Raw genomic sequence first — 7326 nt, 5'->3', positions numbered from 1 at the left:
CCTCCCAGCTTATGGAGGTGGTGCTGTTGGTTGGACACTTACACCCTCTGGTGATAGAAAGGTGTTAGTAGCAGTTTCCTGTAGAGGTGGTGCTGTTGGTTGGACACTTACGCCCTCTGGTGATAGAAAGGTGTTAGTAGCAGTCTCCTGTTGTAACTTTTCCCCTGATGGCTTTTTCTGCTCTAAGCTTTCTTCCTCTATCTGACTAGCTCAAAAGACCTTCTCTTTTACTTGAATCTTTTCCTCTTTCTGACTAACCTGAGAGACCTTCTCTTTTACTTGAATCAATATGTCTTCTCCTTCCTCTACCTTTGTCTGAACTGAAGACTTTGGACTAAGCAAACAAGATACCAACGCCCACAATGTCAATGTGCCAACCGGCAGAGTCCCTGGGCTTTTATTTTCTATTCTTTTTAAATCTTCACCATGATGGTTCCATTGTGATATATTCAACAACTCCTCCTTAAAAAGCCATGGGCTACATTTTTGTATTGTATCAAGGTATGCCCTGACTGCTCTTGATTTTACTGGGATGCCTCCTTCCTCTAACAATTTACTTAAAAATCTTTCAGTTGTTTTTTACTAATTTCTGATCCCATATTTCTACTATAATACAACCCAACAAGATGATGCCAAACAAAACCGAGACAGAATGAAATAAAAATGGAACCACACAAAATCATTATATCAGCCTTTCTATCCTCCTGAAATGTCCATCCGTCCTTTCTCCCTATCTGTTCCTCAGATGCAAATAGTTTTTCCTCAGATGTGAGCAGTTTTTCTTCCATCTCACTCATCTCCAGGGACAGGCAACTTAAAACAAAAGCGAAACAAAACAAAAGAAGAATCTTAAAATGGCTACCCATCCTCTCGCCCTGCCCTCAGGGGCGAGCAGTTTACCTTATCATTTACCCTCAGTCGTTCCCCGTGCGGCCCACCAAATGCCGCAGTGGCTGGGCACAATTCAGGAGCCACTTGTCAAAGGAAACAAACTTTATTTTTAGAACACACACACCAAACCACCCAGCTCCTCAGGAAAAACCTTCAGAGCCCAACTGCCACCACCGGCTTCCCAGGAGCCTCTCAACCTCCCCCACTCCTCCTGCTCTTGAGGCTGATTGGCTGGGTCAGGTGGGCAGAGCCAAAAAAAGTCCCCCAATGAGCAGCTCCGTGGCCTGAAAGGGCGGGGAAACAGCCCAATGAGCATCATCGCAGAGGAGCCAATCAGTTGGCAGCTAGAAGTTTGCTGGGGCTGCTGTGAGCCAATCATCAGCTGGCAGCTGGAAGTTTGCTGGCAGCTGGAAGTTTTTGCTGGGGCCCCTTCAGCCGTGGCTCTCAACAATGTTTGTCTTCTATCCTTCAAATAAAAGTTTTTGCTCTTGCTTTGCTATTTCTTAGGTGTTTAATCTTCAACACTGTTGAGAACACAGCCAGATTCTGGTTTTCAACACCAATTTCAGCATAACTCAGTGGCAGAGTACTCCCTAACATGTGCAAGACCCTGGGTTTAACAGTACAGGGAAAAAACAAAAGAAGATGAAAAAAGTAAAAGATTTCTTGTCATCTGAGCACAGAAGTATGCACCTATATTTTTAGTTTCTCGGGAAGCTAGTAGGAAGATCACTTGAACCCAGGATTTCAGAGCCAAACTAGACAACATAGGGAGAATCAATCTCAAAAAAAAAAAAATTCCCTGTTCAACACACAATTATTACTATATTCTCTTGTCTCTATAAATAAGAGAACATCCTTTCTTCCTGATTATCAAATCAAGAGATTAAAGTCATTTTAGTGAGACTTGTAATGTCTTATAATGTGATTGATGATTGATAACAACAACAACAACAACAAATATATACTGGAAATTCAACCCAGAGATGCTGTAGCCTGAACTACATCCTCAATGCTTTTTATTTTTTTTTTTTATTTTAAGACAGGGTCTCACTCAGTTACTGAGGCTGCCTCAAACTTTCTATTCTCCTGCCTCAGCCTCCCAGTCACTGGGCTTACATTTTATGTCACCATAAAATGTTTTAAATGTTAATTTTAAAGTTTTTTTTATATTTTCAGTTGTCATAATTTAATATATCTCTATGTACATTTTAAAATAGATACATACTGAATTATGTTAAAATTATTTTTTAAAAGGTGTATGTACAATGGGAGGAGAGTATTAGTATCTGGAAGAGAAGTGATCATTGAATAACAATTTGATTTCAACTTGATGCAGTAAAATATTATTATTTTGTGGGTTTGCTGGAGCACACCTGTAATCCCAGTGCCTTGGGAGGCTAAGGCATGAATAGGGCAAATTCAAAGTCAGCCTCAGCAACTGAGTGAGACATGTCTCACAATAAAAATTAAAAAGAGCATTAGATGTACCTTACTTGTAAGTGCCACTGGGTTCAGTCTCCTGTACACCCCCCCCCAAAAAAGTGATTATTTTCTTTCTCCCAATTCTACCTCATGGTACAGTTATTATCTCACCTACATTATTTAATGGGCCCTATGATTTTTTTGATGTTTTTTAGTATTTTATGATCATAGTCAATTATAAGCATATTGATAGAACAACAGGAGATTTTCTTCTTCTAAAGAAACTGAAAATGCTGAAAATTATGTGGCCATGGTCTGTGACTCATAGAGGAATGCTAGCCTGATTAATCACAAGGTAGACACTGAGCAGTACTTATCCTTAGGCACCTGGGCTCTTCTCTGATGACACTTTTTGATGTTGTTGTTTTGTGATACTGGACCCCAAATTTAGAATAATAAAAGTGATCTGTTGTCCTTTTGCCTGGTAGGTAGAACCAAAGTCTCCTTCCCTCCCCTCATTATCCACGACAAAGCCTTCTCAAGTACCTGGCATACTTAGCAAATATTTGTTGAATGGAAAAATGAATGAATATGAAATACTTATTTATCCAAGCTCTATTAATAGGCATGTAGTTTGATTCATCTTTTTTACTGTTACAATACTATAATAAGGATTACTGTAAATCTATTTTTACCTGTGTCTCCAATTATGTCCTTAGAATAGTATCCTAATGATGAAATTTTAGGTCAATAAATGTGAACATTTAAAATACCTCCATAATTTGCAAGATGTTTTTCAGACAGCTTTTGAATTGGACCATATTATGATGTTGGGGGACCTCTACCATCATTGTATCTATTGCTCCCACATTTCATTGGGGCCTTACAAATGGTAACCATGTGATCTACCACAGAGCTCCATCTCCAGTACACTGAAGAAATTTCAACATAAAATGTTGATGCATGCTTGTAATCAATTTGTACAGAAAGTTGTGTGTGTGGGTGTGGGCAGGGGGATGGTTAATTCCAAAACCTTCTGGTCCTCCTCCATCTTAGTCCTCTTTTCTGATGCTCCCTCTTATTCTTCACCTCTAAATATTGGAGTATCCAGGGATCATCTCAATTTTTCTCCACTCATTCCATTCACAGCTTAACTACTTATCAATGTGCTTTTAGCTTCCAAATTAAAGTATGTGACCTTGATCTCTTATGAATTCCAGACTCATGCTTACAACAACTAAGATTGCATCTGCACTTGGTTGTCAATAGGTACCTCACATTTAACTTTTTCCAGAGCCAGTCCCTGGCTCCCAAAATCTACTGTTCCGATAGTATTCTTCATCTCAGTAATTAAGACCAGAATGCATTCTATTGTTCAGATCAGAACCCCAGTCAGGTTTTGTTGGTCAGATCTTCATGGCTGTGACCACAACACTTGAGAAGAACAACTTAAGAGAAAAAGTGTACTTGGGGCTCACAGTTTCACAGGTTCAGTTAACAGTCAGCCAATCCCACTGATCCATTTATCTGGTCCCAAGGTGAGGCAAAACATCATGATGGAAGGATGTGGCAAAGGAAGCTGCTCAAATCATGGCAGACAGGAAAGAGAGGAGAGGAAGAGAGAGAGAGAGAGAGAGAGAGAGAGAGAGAGAGAGAGAGAGAGAGAGGAAGGAGAGAATGAAAGCCAGGGACAGACCTACTCTCCAAGGCCATACCTCCAGTGACCGTCCTCCTCTAGCCATTTCCCACCTGTTTACAGTTATCACCTAGTTGTGCATTCAGCTATTCATGAATGAATCCAGCAAACAGATTAATTCACCTATGAGGTCACAGCCCTAATCACTGCCCCCAAACCTCACTTCTGAACTTCACTGCATTTGGGATTATGCTCCCCAAACATGAACTTTTCAAAGGACATTCCGGATCCAAGGCATAATTCAGGCTGAAGTAGAAGAGGATTGTTTGCCAGGGAAACACAGTGAGACCCTGTCTAAAAAACAAAAACATAAACAAACAAAATCCCTTGCAGTTACCAGGTTCCTGTCTTTATTTGACATCCCATATATGATCCATCAGCTCTACCTTCAAAATACAATCTACCAGGCCCAGACACCATCCTGTCTTGCCTTGATATTTTAATAACTTTGTAACTGACCTGTGTTGCTTCTGCCCTTGACTCTTCACAGACTCTGCTCCAAATATTAGCCAGTGCTTCTTTTAAAACTCAGATCAGGAATTCAGCTCAGAACCCTCCAAGGGCTTCCTGTCTCCCTCAGAGTAAAGTCCAAGGTCCTCTCCAGGACTTTCAAGGCCTACTTGACCTGGCCACACTAACTTTCAGACTTCATGTCCTTAAATGCTAACCCTTGCTCACTCCACACCAGCCAGACACTGTGTCTCTGTGATTAGTCTCCTCAAGTACATCTGGATATTCCAGCCCTGGGTCCCTTTACTATTCTCTGTTTTCTGAATTTCCCACCACAAATATTCATAGGGCTTGCTCTTCACTTCATTCAGTTCTTTGTTCAAGTGGTACCTTCTGCCACTGAGGGTAAACAAGACCATGAGTCTTTCCTGTTCAGTAAGAGAAACTCCATTCTAACTCCCTGATTTTCTGATTGCCATTTTCTTAAAAATAGATGCCTATCTTTTTAAAATCTGTACTTCTTCACTTCCTCCTAAGCATACACGCCTGAAAGCATTCAACCCAAGAAAACTTTCCCACCACATGAAAACAGAGGGAGGTGGGCAAGGGAGATACAGAAGAGCTTAGGCATTTAGGGAAAGATGGCAAGTGAGAAGGTGGGGGGAAGGGCATGAACAAAAAAGCATGGAAAGAGTCTTTTGATGATGTCAACTTCCTGCTTGAAGAAAGCACTATGGACACAGTGGGGGACCCAATCAGAGAGACTCTTCTGTGCTCATGTTCCTAAGTGGGGGATCCAATATAAAAACAAAAAGAGACTTGTGAACAGAGGGGGCACCAATCAATAATAGTGAGGACCATATGGACAGAAGAGGAGATAAAGAAAGGAGGAAATTCCAGAGACCACAGAAAGAATAGGCAAAAACTCCCTCACCAGATTTCCAGATCTTGCTTGCAATCTCTTTTTCCTATTCTTCAATTCTTTGCTGAATAAAGACAATGAACCCAGACCGCTTGATAGTAATAGAATTGGGGGCTCATCCAGAATAGAAACTCAAAGGTTAGTAACAGTCATGTTAAAGGGCCAATGAGACCTGAAAATTGACTGCTGATCATCCAGCACCTCTGTGGCTCTTTGAGGCTGGGGAAGCCCCCAGTCACACTAGCCTGACTAAATTCCCAGACTGATTTTTATTTTTAATTTTTCTTTTGCTCTCCTCTCAGCAACAATGGGAGTAATAGGCTCCATAGTCCATGATAATATTTCTTTTCCTACTCATGGGAACATAGTTTGTCATTTACAACTCAATCACTCCTAATTCATCTTATCTTATGCACAGACCTTATCCCTGTCAGGATACCCATGATCAAAGGGCTCTATAATAGAGGAATTCCATTTTGAGACATTTTAGAAAACACCCATCTCCCTCCCTTGTGGTTTTAATGATTTTAATGACCCTCCAAAAGAAAGAAAGAAAAAGAAAAGAAAAGGGATATTATTGTAACCATTCCAGGACTTCTCCTGGGATTGATTTATAGCAGTTGCTGAGAACCTCCTTGCACCGAAAAAAGACCCATAAATGGGCTGAGGGATCATGTTATAGCTCAGGGAACTCTCATCTCGAAACTCCAGCATACATCTTTTTACAGACAGATGCCTCCTCTCCAGATTCTTATTCTCCTGAGAATTCTGAGTCCCTTTTTGACAGGAGTAAATTGGGAATAACATGCTTTCTGGGAACAAAAGCATCAGATAGATAGATCTGAATTACAAAAGAAATATCAGGGATATGAACCACAGAACATGGGTGAGCTTGGTTAGTCCCTACCTAGACATGATCCCTCTTAGATAGACTCTGGGCCAAGCCAGTCTACCTGATTCACAAGCCAGAACTGTCCCCCGCCCCAAGATTTGTAAGAGTGAGGTGGGAATTGTGCAAACCTCATCATGACATCTTCTTTTTTTTTTTGTTTTCAGATGAGATCCAATTTTTCCAAGATCCTACCAGACTCACATCTCTCTTGTCTGCTCAAACACTGGGGTAATTTGCACCCTGAATTAAAGAGAAAATATTTGATTTTCTTTTTCACTGAGGCCTGGCTTCTGTACCCATTAGAAGATGGTGAAAAGTTGCTACTTGAGGGGACCCTAAATTACAGTAATATTCAGCAATTTAAACTTTTCTGTAAATGGGAGGGTAAATGGAGTGAAGTTCCTTATGAACAGATTTTTTTTTTATGTGAAAGATACTGATATGGGTTGGGTTTCTTTTTCTTTTTTTTTAATTGCAGCTCACTTAAAAAAATGAAACTATGGCATTTGCCAATAAATGGATAGTAAAGGAGAATATCATGCTAAGTGAAAAAAGCCAGACTCAGAAACTCAAAATTCAAAGGTTTTCACTCAAATGCAGAAGCTACTGTAAAATAAAGGAAAGGAGGAGGGAAGGATAGGATAACATAAAGAACCAATTAAACATAAGTAGAAATTAATATTTCAAGTGTTTATTGCAAATATGTTCTCAACTTTGTTTGCCTTTTAATTTTGTGTGAAATTTTTAATGTAAATTGTTTGTTTTATGTAATCAAATCTATTATTTATTTTATTAGCATCATCTAAGTTTACTTGTGTTTCCCTATCCTTTGAGCTGATAAGTATTAGGTATATTGATTGCTTCCTTTTTCTTTCAATTTTTTAATCTATCTGAAATTATTGTTGGGTAAGATGAGTAACAGTCTAATCCACGTGTGTTCCCCATAGTTATAATCAATGGTTCCAGCATCACTTATCAAGTAAGATTTCATTTTCCTGATTTGTGACCAACACTTCAATGGACACTGAGTTCTTATATGCCAAATCTGTG

General features: G+C 39.7%; 1 long non-coding RNA gene across 1 annotated transcript in view; it reads left to right on the top strand.

Annotated features, from left to right (window-relative positions):
- LOC125620085 overlaps positions 1–5112 on the top strand; it is a 22872-nt gene extending 17760 nt beyond the window's left edge. Inside the window, exon 3 of the long non-coding RNA XR_007351668.1 lies at positions 5070–5112. This is a non-coding gene — a long non-coding RNA (uncharacterized LOC125620085). The remainder of the gene's footprint in view (positions 1–5069) is intronic.
- Positions 5113–7326: the final 2214 nt, after the last annotated feature.

Source organism: Marmota marmota, unplaced genomic scaffold (assembly GCF_001458135.2).
Source record: "Marmota marmota marmota unplaced genomic scaffold, marMar, whole genome shotgun sequence".
Taxonomy (NCBI): Eukaryota; Metazoa; Chordata; class Mammalia; order Rodentia; family Sciuridae; genus Marmota; species Marmota marmota.
Note: the sequence above shows the minus strand (reverse complement) of the source record. Positions and strands in the feature narration are given on the sequence as shown.